Source organism: Danio rerio, chromosome 13 (assembly GCF_052040795.2).
Source record: "Danio rerio strain M-AB ecotype USA chromosome 13, GRCz13ab, whole genome shotgun sequence".
NCBI lineage: Eukaryota > Metazoa > Chordata > Actinopteri > Cypriniformes > Danionidae > Danio > Danio rerio.
Genome location: NC_141033.1, coordinates 51,702,166 through 51,716,217, shown reverse-complemented (window position 1 = coordinate 51,716,217; position 14,052 = coordinate 51,702,166). Strand labels below are relative to the sequence as shown.

The window sequence follows — 14,052 nt, the reverse complement described above, 5'->3', positions numbered from 1 at the left end:
AAAATAACATTTTTATATTTGAATATGTTGCTCAATTAACATTTTTCTGTAATCAAATGCTGAATTTTCTGCACCATTACTCCAGTTTTCATGCATTACATGATCCTTTAGAAATCATTATACTATGATAATTTAATGATCAAGAAACTACATTTCTACATTTACAGTAAACTTATTAATTTAACTGATGCTTTTTACCCAACATACCTTACAAACGAGGGATTAAATAAACAATACATTAAAAAATGCAAATAATAACAAGAGCAACTAAAACAAATTTACAGCAAGTTAGAAAAAAAGCCATTATTTTCTGCACTTTTAATGTCCACAAAAAATAATGAATTCTTCTCATTTGTGACATATATACAATAGAAACGTCTAAAATGAGAACAAATGATTTTGATTTTGTCCAATGGGAATGAATGGATGGTTGTAGTTTGCCATTGGTGGATCTCCTGTGAGTGACAGGTTGGCCCCACCCTCATGGTAGTAAACACCAATCAGAAAAGTCATTTAAAAAGGGGGTGGAGTTTATTAAATAATATGAAGCTACATTTTTTATTTAAAAATCAACAAGTTTTGAAGAAGTTTTATTGAACATTAATGGCTTATTTCTTAACAATCTATATGCAAAGTCTAAAGCTTATTGTGCAAAAGCAATAAGGTCGTGTCCGAATCCACTTTTGCTGTTTTAAAGATAGAAAAATATGCTCTGCACCCTGGCGCATGGTCTAACAGGGTTGTGCTTATTCTCTTAATGAGTTCTGTGTGTGTTTTTAGCATAATGTGCATGAAACCATTCAGAGTCTCATCTCCCATTCCCTTTAAGAGTCAGTTATGTTGCACCATGGCACATTTGCTATTTACATGGGGAACTTTGTAAGTGGGAAAATTGAACCCTTCGCTAGTGGAAAAACAGTTAAACAGAGCATCTGCAGCGGAAGGGTAAAGAACGAGTCTCCTCCATTCAGCCTCTTTCTTTTTACTTTATTCTTTATTTTACTCCTTTACTTTGGTGGAGTGAGGAAACGGTGGAAACTCGCTCCACTGAACACATCCATTAGCCGACATATTTACTTTAGTTTGTTAAGTGCAAAGATTTGTTTCAAAACTATTTCTAAATTCAGTTCTATTCTCCAGCAAATTAATAAATGAACAATAATAATGAAGTGTGGTTATGTCCAAACACACCTCCTGTTCTTATGCCCCATATGGTGATGCAGACATCTCCAAAACCCCACAGGTGGACAAATCTAGACTTGTGTTTATTAAAACAAATATAAATATACTTGTAATAAATAACACTGCTATAAATAATCACATTTTATAAATGCAAATTGTCATGAATAAATTAAAAAAGCCCCTCGAAATGAGGCATGGAGGCAGCGGCTTTTATATTTATGTAAAGATATTTGTGTGTTGCTGTTCATTAATAATTGTATTATTTTTTTACTTGTTTCTTTTATTCCTGTTTATGTAAAGCACTTTGAATTGCCACTGTGTATGAAATGTGCTATATAAATAAACTTGCCTTGCCTTCATTCTGTGTGTATTAAGCAATGTGTAAGTGTTTGGACCTGCATAGGTGCATAACTAATGCTGAGTTCAGACTGCATGATTTTGAAAGTAGTCGTGTCACAGATGTTTTCACACTGCTTGACTATCTGGGCTAGCGTTTTGTCGCTGCTTTGTTTACACTGCAAGATGGATCGGCGACAGGGACTTTCACATTGCATGACTTTTTATTTATGCATGATTTATGACAACTTCATCCAAACTACGTCTCACAGCCAAAAACACTTCGTATATCTTTTGTTATTAACTACATAATGAGAAAGAAGCCTTTAATGGGGTAGAAAATGTACATATTTGCTCACCTGGGTTTAAAGGGAATTAGCCATTTCTCCTCAACGTTGATAATAAACTAATTTCTTTCTGTATGAAATATCAAACAGACACGGTTGCTCCTGAGTCCTGTCAAACCTCCACTTGTTTTTCCTCCATTTCGTGGGTCCAAATAAACCGAAAAGAGCGCTTTTAACTTCTCCCCCAGCCTCCCGCTGGCCTGCAGCAGGTGTACACACACACGCACACACAAGTGAATGCCGCTCTCTCATTGGCTGTAGGCGATTGCTGATATTATTTTCAGTCAAAACTCAATTCACACGGCATGATTTGAATCGCCGACAGCTCCAGATATTCAGCACGCCAAATATCTCAGGCATCGGCGACTCATCGGCGATTCTCTCAGATCGCGTCTTTGATAATTCATACTGTGTGATTGTCACTCACGTGCACGAGCAGCGATTTGCCTGTGATTTTAGGCATTTGTCTGCGATTTCTCAAAACCTGTCGGCGAGCCAAAATCGGGGCTAAAATCACGCAGTCTGAACTAGGCATTACACGCTCAACTTTAGACTTTAGAGCAGCTTTTAGTTGGTCAATGGCACGGTCTATTCCAGATCCTCAAAATAGCAACGCGTCAACAATGCGCCTTAACACCTCCTTTTCAGATCGGAACACCCATGAGTAAACAAAGTGGTGCAAATGGATTTGCTATATAACCAACGTGGCGCAAAATGTAAAAATTAGGGTTGTGTTGTTCTGAAAATAGCAACAAATCACACCAAACGTCTCGTGCCTTATTGCACCAGGTGTATGATAGGGCCCTGAATATTGTCTAACCAAAGAAAGAACCGAGGCTGAATTGTAAAGCTCTACTCATCATCCTCCTCGTCCAACTCCCAGCACAAACAGAAGCAGGTCTGCATCAAACTGGAATAATGCAAGTCTCCGGAATTAATTTAAAGCCAGCAAATAATAAGAATTCAAACACTTGAACACACTGGATCCAAACATATTGTGGGTACTCTAAAATAACTAGCTGCCTTTAAAATAATATTTAATGATGAGGCGCACAAATAAATAATTCAGAATAAATACTGCAAATCCCATTAAAAGGTGTTAATGATGGGTGTTAAGTGTGAACTGGCACAGCTTTTGTTGTACTAGAGGAGACGTGGGAAGTCAAATAAGAGGGCATGATTAGCATAAGCAGTTAGCGGACCTATCCTGTCCTTGATTTTCATTGGCTCATTTAGTATGCAAATGTATGCGGTCATGCTGGATCTTGGCTGGATGCTCTTCAGGTACAGGATGTCATTTTCCCGCTCGAGCTCAGATCACACACACACACACACACACACACACACACACACAGTCGGTCTGGCAGTGCTGGAGCCCCTGAGGTGCGAGTGTTCGGCTGGTCTGTCTCAGTGTGTGATGAACACAGAAAAAAGGACACCAGCTCTGCTCTGACCTGCTGCGCTTTGACTTTAAAGGGCCATGAAACCCCCCTGCCTCAGCAATGTGTTTTCACAACTCTAGTTTGAAAAATGTCAGGAAAATGGGTGAGTCCAGCTCTGTTTAGGTGGGAGTGTCGAGTAGGGGTTTCAAAATTAATTGTTTCTTTGGTGCACCGCAATGCAGACGCAGACAATTCGGTATCGGTTCAGTAATAATCATAACCGGTTATTATGTACTGACGTCATTTATCTCATATGCGCTATGGCAAGGGAGGCGAGCGCAAACATTTACAATGCTCCAACTAATTAAAACTCAGATACTGTGCACTATTTCACTGCGTGTGTGTATGCTGGACAGTCTTTCATTAAGGGCCTACTCACACTATGCCATCCGTACCGTGCCCAGGCCCGTTTCCCGGATCGTTTGAGAAGTGTGAGTGCGCTGAATCGGGCTCAAGCACGGTTCACTTGGCCGGCCCTGGCCTGGTTGGAAGAGGTGTGCCTGAGCGCGGTTCACTTGGGCTTTGGCGCGGTACGCTTGTGTGTGAGTGCAAAACGCGCCAAAGCCCGAAACCGAAAGCGAGACGTGACTTTTAAGGGGCTGTTTGATATGGATTTATTAATCATTCTTACTGTTCAGTGAACGCAAACTGCCGTAGTTTATTAAAGACGAGAACTCCTCACAGCACGACAGCTGCACCTTCAGCAGACCTCCTCAATCCTGCAGCACGAGAGCTTAATGATTGTTTATGAGCGCCAAAAGGGGCGGATCTGTTCGGCGAAATATCTGACTGCATGTCCCCGCATCCCTAAGGACTGTTTGGCGAAATATTTGACGGCATATCAAACGACTGAAAGGATATAACTAGAGAAATCTCCACTGTGCTGCTGAGTGAGAGCGTATGGCAAGCCGTTTTAGCATTTAAACCTTGTTCTGACTATCCATAAATATATTTAGAGATATCTCTAATTATATTTTGACTAGTCATAATTATAATTCGACTAGTCAGAATGACAATTAGTGATATCTGCAATTACAATTGTACTAGTACGAAATCAGATTGGAGATATCTGCAAATATATTATGACTAGTCATATTCCTCCATTGACTTCCATTGAAAAATATTTGCAGATATCTCTAAATGTTATTCTGACTAGTCAAATTATAATTATGACTAGTCAAAATATAATTAGAGATATCTAAATATATTTATGGAGTCAGAACAAAGATTTAAATACTAAAAAGGCTTGCCATAGAGAGCGCTTCTGAACAGCGCAGCAGCGATGACGTAAGCGTGCCGAGGCCCGATATGGTGTGAGCGCGGGCCGTCGGGGGAGACGGGAGGGGGGACAAGCGTGCTGTGGCCCGGTTCGAGGCAACTGTACCTAGTGTGAGTACGGCCTAACACAGCAGAAATTTCACTGCAATTGAGAGAATGAAAGTACTCCATTTCTCTCTCTCTCTCTCTCTCACTGTGGTCTATTTGACATGCTGGCGTGACTGTTCCTCTCCTCTCGGGTGTTTTACAGTGATACTTCTAGATACAGACACGAGCACGAGAAAGACAGTGACTGCATTTACATGGACATCAGTAATGAAATTACTTGCCGAATTATTAATTTGTTGACTTTAACTGCAGTTTGGCACTTTCACTTTCATTCAGGAACGTTTCCTGCATGTCCCCCGCGACAAACGAGATATTGGATGCGAGAAACTGCTGGAAGAGTGTAGTTTAATACAATGTTTGATACCGCACGGCGAATGGGAGAAAAAAAAAAACTCATTCATCAAAAACTCATCAACTACATTTCTTGGTAGCTTAGATGCACTCGGTAGGCAGCGTCAGAAAGCTGTGTGTGTATAGACTATCCTGTCACAAAATGCGGCGAAAGTGAGCAACATATCTGAGTAGTAGGGGCGTGGGTGTGCGAGACGTACCTAAAGAGCATTGGGGGTGAGTCGTGCGCGACGTACCTACCCTGCTGAAAAATCCAGCTTTAACCAGCCTAGGCTGGTTGGCTGGTTTTAGGTGGTTGACCAGCCTGGTTTTAGAGGGGTTTTGGCCATTTCCAGGCTGGTTTAAGCTGGACATAGCTGGTTTTGGCTGGACTCCCAGCTTGGCTAGGCTGGTCAAGCTGGTTTTAGCTGGTCATCTTCCAGCCTGACCAGCTAAGACCAGGCTGGAAATGGCTGGAAACCAGCGTGGAAGAGGCCAAAACCCCTCTAAAACCAGCCTGGTCGACCAGCTAAAACCAGCCAACCAGCCTAGGCTGGTTTAAGCTGGATTTTTCAGCAGGGTAAACAGCGGTGGGGGGGTGAGTTGCGCACGACGTTCCTAAACAGCGGTGGGGGTGAGTTGCGCGAGTGGTGGGGGTGAGTTGCACGCGACGTACCTAAACAACGGTGGGGGTGAGTTGTGCGCGAGTGGTGGGGGTGAGTTGCACGCAACGTACCTAAAGAGTGGTGGGGGTGAGTTGCGAGCGACGTACCTAAAGAGTGGTGGGGGTGAGTTGCGTGCGACGTATCTAAAGAGTGGTGGGGGTGAGTTGCACGCAACGTACCTAAAGAGTGGTGGGGGTGAGTTGCGAGCGATGTACCTAAAAAGTGGTGGGGGTGAGTTGCGTGCGATGTACCTAAAGAGTGGTGGGGGTGAGTTGTGCGCGAGTGGTGGGGGTGAGTTGTGCGCGAGTGGTGGGGGTGAGTTGCGTGCGACGTACCTAAAGAGTGGTGGGGGTGAGTTGCGAGCGACGTACCTAAAGAGTGGTGGGGGTGAGTTGCGAGCGACGTACCTAAAGAGTGGTGGGGGTGAGTTGCGAGCGACGTACCTAAACAGCGGTGGGGGTGAGTTGTGCGCGACGTATCTAAAGAGTGGTGGGGGTGAGTTGCGTGCGACGTATCTAAAGAGTGGTGGGGGTGAGTTGCGAGCGACGTATCTAAAGAGTGGTGGGGGTGAGTTGCGAGCGACGTACCTAAACATCGGTGGGGGTGAGTTGTGCGCGACGTACCTAAAGAGAGTGGTGGGGGTGAGTTGTGCGCGACGTACCTAAAGAGTGGTGGGGGTGAGTTGCGTGCGACGCATCTAAAGAGTGGTGGGGGTGAGTTGCGAGCGACGTACCTAAACAGCGGTGGGGGTGAGTTGTGCGCGACGTACCTAAAGAGTGGTGGGGGTGAGTTGCGAGCGACGTACCTAAAGAGTGGTGGGGGTGAGTTGCGTGCGACGCATCTAAAGAGTGGTGGGGGTGAGTTGCGAGCGACGTACCTAAACAGCGGTGGGGGTGAGTTGTGCGCGACGTACCTAAAGAGTGGTGGGGGTGAGTTGCGAGCGACGTACCTAAAGAGTGGTGGGGGTGAGTTGCGTGCGACGTATCTAAAGAGTGGTGGGGGTGAGTTGCGTGCGATGTACCTAAAGAGTGGTGGGGGTGAGTTGCGAGCGACGTACCTAAAGAGTGGTGGGGGTGAGTTGCGTGCGACGTACCTAAAGAGTGGTGGGGGTGAGTTGCGTGCGATGTACCTAAAGAGTGGTGGGGGTGAGTTGCGAGCGACGTATCTAAAGAGTGGTGGGGGTGAGTTGCGTGCGACGTATCTAAAGAGTGGTGGGGGTGAGTTGCGAGCGACGTATCTAAAGAGTGGTGGGGGTGAGTTGCGTGCGATGTACCTAAAGAGTGGTGGGGGTGAGTTGCGCATGACAAACCTAAAGAGCTAGGAGAGATGCGGTGGAGAGAGGGGTGTGCAACGTATTTAAGGACTGGGTGGGAGACGCGTGATTTCCAAGAGATTATGATTTATTTGTGGGCATCCGGGAGTCTCTATGCATTTGCAGGATACTCCCGCAACTTCTGGGAGACCTGGGATGTCTGTAATGGGCAGCCAAATGTCTTGATACCTCAGGCTGTTGATGTTGTCATCCACTCTGCAGATCTCTCGCGCGTCCCCATACTGAATGCAACCCTAAACCATGATTTTTCCTTCACCAATCTTGACTGATTTCTGTGAGAATCTTGAGTCCATGCTGGTTCCTGTAGGTCTGCTGCAGTATTTGTGATGATTGAGATGCAGCTCAACAGATCATTCATGGGAAAAATTTACCTTCTGCCACTTTTCCAAATGATCAGCTACAAGTTAAGTCATTATTTGTTGCTCTTACAACTGGGATCCATGACAAGACTTTTGTCAGGTAGTGTAAATGAACATTTAGGCACTCACTGTGAGATGACTACATGGTGTGTGTGTGTGTGTGTGTGTGTGTGTTCTGCTTGCAGAGGATCAGCACACACACACACACACAACAGCATTCTTTTGCATTTTTAAAAACATCAACAAATGAAGCGCATCCCATGCTGCAAAAGTCACCTTCCATTACATGCTTTTACTCATTTTCATGTGAAACCGAGCTCTGCAGTGAAAGACATGTGCACTGCTGGAAAGGGGAAGGATATGATGCAATAATCGTTTAATCTTGATTCATGTTTTTTCATAATCGCTGGAGGCCAAAATCAGAATTGAAACTGAAATTGAACAGCCCTAGTAAGTTAGCATGACAAGTGTTTTTTGGAACGCTAGGGGTCTTTTTTCAACACAGTTGCAGAGCACAGTTTTCAGACGGTGTGAACATCCCCTTTCTCTGCTTTGCATCATAATGAAGATGCTGTCGTCCTCATATAAACCCAATCCTATTGTGTCACCAACATGGCAATTTATAATCTCCATCAAATCACCGAAGCGCAGACAGGTGACACAGGGTTTGTGTCATGACGACTCCTGAATGAGAAACATGTGTTGTGGGATCATCGAGTCTGCTGGCAGTGGCAGGAAATGAGGCCAAACGCAGGAGGCTGTAATCCTGCTCGCACCCAGCGGAGCTCAGTAATCCCTGCAGATCTGCCCGTTCCCAAAGCATTCAATAACACCACTCACTCACACTAACATATGACTCTGATTCATGATTCTGAGTGTGCCTCACACAGGTAAGTGGGTTTGACAAACCGCCTGACACTTTAACCCACACTTGCACCAGTTTTGCACATTTGAACAGATGCTTGGTCTTATGGTGCATTCACACCAGATACAGATGAAGCGTCAAGTGCGAGTAGGGTTGCCAGCCGTCGCTTAAAATACTGAATCGTCTTGTATTAGAGAAAGAAAATGTGCATCCTGTTTTGAATCAATACGGGACGGGTGTTTTAAAGTTTTTTTTTTATGCCCCCATTACGTCAGCACCGGACCTAGTTGTAACCACAGGCATTCAGGCAGCATAATACACAGAGTGAATCACTGATTCTGAAAGTAATGGGGGCGGGTACTTTCACTTTTCACTGCTACAGCTCCTCCCTCACCTCTGCTCGTGTTCAAACCAAACTAAGATCAGCGCGGTGTTTCTTATGGCAGGTTTTTATCCTTCATACATGTTGAGAGATCGAGTTACAGACGTGACTTAAGGCTGATTTATACTTCTGCGTCAAACACACGCGTATGCTACGGCATTGACGCATAGCCCTTCACTGTAGCCGTCGCAGACGTGCACCTCTCAAAAAATGTAACTACCCGTCGCAACGACGCGTAGCGAAAGCTCTGTGATTGGTGGGGTTGGTAGCGCTGACGAGTCTGGGCGAGGCCTAGAGCCGCGCGATTGGCGCGACCCGTATGGAGCGATTGTTTACAAGTGTGGAGTCCCGTGAAGGAGCTCCGGATGGAAAGTTTTGTTTTGTGTTTACCTCATAGTTAAAGTTGTTGCACGTCTGCCAGTTCCTGCCTCAAAATGAGCGATTTTGAGCCACTTGTACATCCAGGAAGTGATTAGGAAAAGCAAAACAGCACCAAAGAAACTCGACACACAGGAACATTTACACCTCACTGCCAACTAGCGTTTCGGAAGTGTTAATGCAGACCAACGGAGACAGCGCGCAGAAGTATAAATGCACAGCTACACGCGTTGCATGCGCCGTGGATTACACCGGTCACTTGACGCAGAAGTATAAACCAGGCTTTAGAGTGCTTTCACACCTAGACTTTTGTTTCAGAACCTGTCTCGTTTGCCCAGTTAGCGCGGTTTGTTTGGCATATGTGAAACCACCAATCGCTCTCAGATCCACGGCAAAACAATCGAGCCGAGATCGCTTGAATGAGGTGGTCTCGGCTTGATTGAAACGAACTCTGGAGCGGATCGATTGCAGTGAGAAAGCGATACGATCCAAGCCCGGTTATATCACAGTGTTTTATGGATATGTAATAGGCATACGGCTATATAAAGAGAGAATTATGAGCAGGGCGGGAGGTCATTCCAGACATCCCAAGTCTCCCGGAAGTTTCTTAGTCTTCTGCAAATGCACAGAGACTCCTGAGTGCCTGCAAACGAGTGATAATCTCCCGGAATTTGCGCGTCTCCCTTCCGGTCCTCAAATACATCTCGCATCCGTCTCACCCCTCCCCACCGCATCCCTCCTCGCTCTTCAGACACGTCGCGCGCAACATCAAACACCACCAAACCACCACCACCCCCTGACAGCTGAGCGGGACTCTGCAAAATAAACCGTGAAACTGACCAATGTGAGGAGAGTTTACTTACACGTGACTTGTTTTAGCTCTTTTTCCGTTTAGAAACTTTGCCGTGTGAAAGCGAACCGCACCAAGAGCAAAGAGCAACACTGTAATAATTTTAATCTCTGTTTCGGAACAACTGAATCGATTCAGTTGCATCAATCGAACAGTATTAACAAAAGAAAAAGACTCAACTGAAGACACTTTAATGCTTGTATTTGTTGTATTTGCAGTAACACTGTGATGCTCGTCCACAACTTCATGCATTGGGTTAAATTAGGCTGTCCAGTCTCTGTGTTCAGTCCGTTACAATCATGGTGGAAACCCAGTCAGGCGGCGTAATACAAAGAGTGAATCAAAGCGCATTAAATGATCGGTAATTAAAAGAGGAAAAAAAGAAAAGTAGAATAAATATATCTACTTTTATATTCAACACACATCTGATGCTTGTATTTGCAGCAGCTCCACTTCCACAACTTCACGCATTGAGTTAAATTAGGCTTTACAGTCTCTTTTACTTCCAATGTTTCTGTTCAGCGCAGGGAACTCAACCAACCCTGTGACGTCAGACACAGCGCAGGGCTCAAAATTAACTTTCTTACTTGGTAGCACCGGTGCTCCCAACCTGAAATATTTAGGAGCACCAGAAAAAATTTAGGAGCAGTCAACAAAAATTAATGATATCGACAAGTTGTATATTAAGGGATTTATTGTATCTGAAAACAACATCAATTGGGACTAACAAAACCCAGAAAAAACTATCTAACTAATGCTGTGATGATTTAATATTGTGCAATAATTCTAAAATTAATGTTGAATAATTATAAAATATTAATGATGACGATGATGACAATAATACTAATAATGAATTATATTTCTCATCATCATGCTGCCTTGAATGTGCTTTAATGTAAGTTATCTGCTATATAAAGTCCTGCTGTTACTTTATGAAAAATAAATTGATGGTTTGCATCAAACACAAATGAAGCATTGTAGTAAGAAATATCTATTTTGTACTATTGTTTTTATATGCATGTCAATTTAATAAATACTAGCCTATTTCTGCTACAAAACAAACTAAATAATATAAGTACTCATTCAATTCAATGCTGAAAGCTGTAAAGCAGTCATGGGTAATTAAATAGAAAAATAATTTACACCTCAAGAAAGAACGGACAAAAGAAAGGAAGAAAAGTCTCACTTTTAAAAGTTTTGTTTTCGGTTCGTGTTGTGTTAATGCTCAGCCTCGTTACGCGCTAAATTTAATTTTTCTGTGTTTGCGGGAAAGCATGCGAGTCAGCCGGCCCAATATATGAGGGGGTCAGAGCAGGATTCTCCCGATGACCACTGGTGCAATACTGTTCTTTGTTATAACCCGCATCAGTTTAAACTCAGCAAGCTTCTTTGGCGATGTTGTTTTAGCGGACATTTGCGCTGTTGCAGCCTGATCTCACGAGGAAACGTATGACAATGTTACGAATTGCCGTGAGATTGTGTTGGCTGAACACTCAGTGCATGCAACGAATCGAGAGTCAGTGTACTTTTCACTCTTCAGCCGTTTGCATTCCCCGCGGTCACAAAAGCTCCCTCCCGGTCATCTGACAGCGGAAAGTCTTGAGTGATTGACAGCTAATATGAACCAATATAGCGGCAGGGAAGACCGATTTTAATACGTTTTTAGATAAAAACCAAAACAGGTCGCACTACAACCATTATATGCAGTCGCACGAATGCTCCCAATATATATTATGAGGTCGCATAGCTTAAATTTCGGGCGCATATGCGACCAAAATGGTCGCTATTTCGAGCCCAGCAGCGACATTCCAAGATGGCTGTGCCCTAGGTCTAAAATCTATGGCGAAACATGCTGTTTTCTGCTAAATGGTTACATTAATCGAGTCTGTTTAATATACTTTCATTAAAGTGGAATCCAAATAACAAAATAACATAAACTTGACCGAGTGCTTCATTTCCGCTTTAAGATTACTCCTCCTATTTCATATTTTACATCTTGCAAATCAGATTTCTCCCAAATTTACATCTTTCAACCCCACCCCCACCCACCCACCTATCTTTCTTTCTTCCTGTCTTCCTTTCTTTTTTCTTCCTTTTTCTTAGTCTTTCTCTTTCTTTTTCTATTTTTCTTTCTTTGTTTTTTCTTCTTTCTTTCTTTCTTTCTTTCTCTTTTTTCTTTCTTTCTTTTTTTCTTTCTTTCTTTCATTCTTTTTTTCTTTCATTATTCTTTTGTTCTTTTTCTTTCTCTTTCTCCTTCCTTCTTTCTTTCTTCCTTCCTTTCTTCTTTTCTCCTTTCTTTCTTTCTTCGTTTTTTTCTCTCTTTCGTTCTTCCTTTCTCTCTTTTTTATTTTTCTTTCTTCCTTCTTTCTTTCTTTCTTTCTTTCTTTCTTTCTTTCTTTCTTTCTTTCTTTCTTTCTTTCTTTCTTTCTGTTTGCATCCAAAAATTCAAACTTTCTCCTTTAACGTACCGTTATCTTGCAATCCTATTAAATTTACATCATGCAATTCTGCCTTTCTTTATTTTTATTATGCATCAGAAACAAGCCTCCATTCTTAATCATCTTCCTGAACACTTCAGGACACTTTCATTCAGACATCTTTTTCCTCAACTCAATCCTTTCCCTTATCCAAATCCAATCAGTCCCACTCAAAACATGCCAACTCTTCTCCTCTCCAGGCTGTAAAAGAAAGCTAGTGGTGGTGTTATCTTGGGTAACGATCTAATTATTCCTCAAATCACTATTCTGTGGGGATCTCCAGGCTTGGTGTTTTATCAGAAAGTAAAGGGATCCTTAATTAAACGCCCTGCTGTACATACAGTATGGTCATGTCTACCTGTGAAGAGCTGGGCCTGATGGAATCTGTCCTGAATGAGCTTCAGAAATCATCCTAATCCTCTTACAGGATTCCTCAGAGGAACATATCGATGTCTGACATTTCTGACTGCCGTGGGTTTAGTGTTTTTCTTGGCGCTGCTCCTCATCTGTGCTTTTGGCTGAATGTTCAAGCCTGTTAAAGTCGCTCGACTATCAGTATCTAGCTTTTAAGGATGCCAGCTAGGACTATTGAGACGTCTATATACTATTTATAACCCTATAAGAGTGTATGTGGTGCATAGAGTTGTATGCAAATGCATAGAGACTCCTAAATACAGATTTGGCTTATTGCCTTTTGTTTTATGTGTATGTATTTATTGTGTATGTGTAAATGTATTAGGCTTGGGCGGAATCCAAATTTTGATACCATCAAACCTCCTCCCTTTTTTACCTCAGCCTCCGGTATTACCGTGCATAATAAAAACAATTAAGACGTAAGGCTCAGACAGCATCACCAAACTGTTGGCTTGTGCCTAAACCATTCAGAAACTGAATATTGATATGCAACCTTAGGTTTGCAGTCACCTGTCTGTCTTGTTCGTATTACGCCCCATTTACACGGGGCTTCAGCGTCCAGGCTTGATTGAAGGCGTGTCTGAAGTTGGGGCTGAAGCGATCCTCATAGCAGCCTCAGCCAATGAAATTCAGTCAGCAATAGGCCACTGTCTAGCTGGTGTATTTGCATACAGCGATCTGATTGGTTGACGCTTCCGTCGGCGCTTGAAAAGTTGAGCTAGTCCCAACATCTGCAGCGAGCAATGCCTTTGAAGCGGCGCCGATGGATCCACAATGCAGTTCGGTAACGTCTGACATCGCCCATTCAAAGTGAATGGGAAGCGTTGACGCTGATGCCCCGGGTGAATAGGGCGTTAGAGATAGGCGCAGGACGCTTTCTCTAAATTACAAATACGCACGCACGCAAGCACACACGCATGCACACACACACACACATATTCACAGACATCCCAAGTCTCCTGGAAGTTCCGGGAGTATCCCGCAAACGCATAGCGACTGCTGGATGCCTGCAAATGATTGATAATCTCCCGAAATCGCGCAACTTCCGTCTGGTCCTTAAATACGTCGCACACCCCTCTGTAGCGCATCCCTCACAGCTCTTCAGGTACGTCGCGCACAACTCACCCCAACCGCTCTTCAGGTATGTCTCGCACGCACACGCCCCTATTCAGATACGCCGCTCACTCTAGTTCGCATTTACCACTTCTCTCTTCTGATTCGGTCGAAACTAGACATACTGCCAAACTGCAGGTCACTTGGTGCGCGACTCGGCACCTCACCTTTCTCTCTCTCTCTTTCTCTCCTC

The 14,052-nt window shown here is 43.7% G+C and overlaps 1 protein-coding gene and 1 long non-coding RNA gene across 10 annotated transcripts in view; both read right to left on the bottom strand.

The window, feature by feature from the left end:
• LOC147841212 (uncharacterized) overlaps window positions 1-14,052 on the bottom strand; it is a 1,204,737-nt gene that overhangs the window by 664,465 nt on the left and 526,220 nt on the right. The window lies entirely within an intron of this gene.
• sipa1l2a (signal-induced proliferation-associated 1like 2, genome duplicate a) overlaps window positions 1-14,052 on the bottom strand; it is a 288,056-nt gene that overhangs the window by 118,104 nt on the left and 155,900 nt on the right. The gene's annotated exons all lie outside the window — the stretch shown is intronic.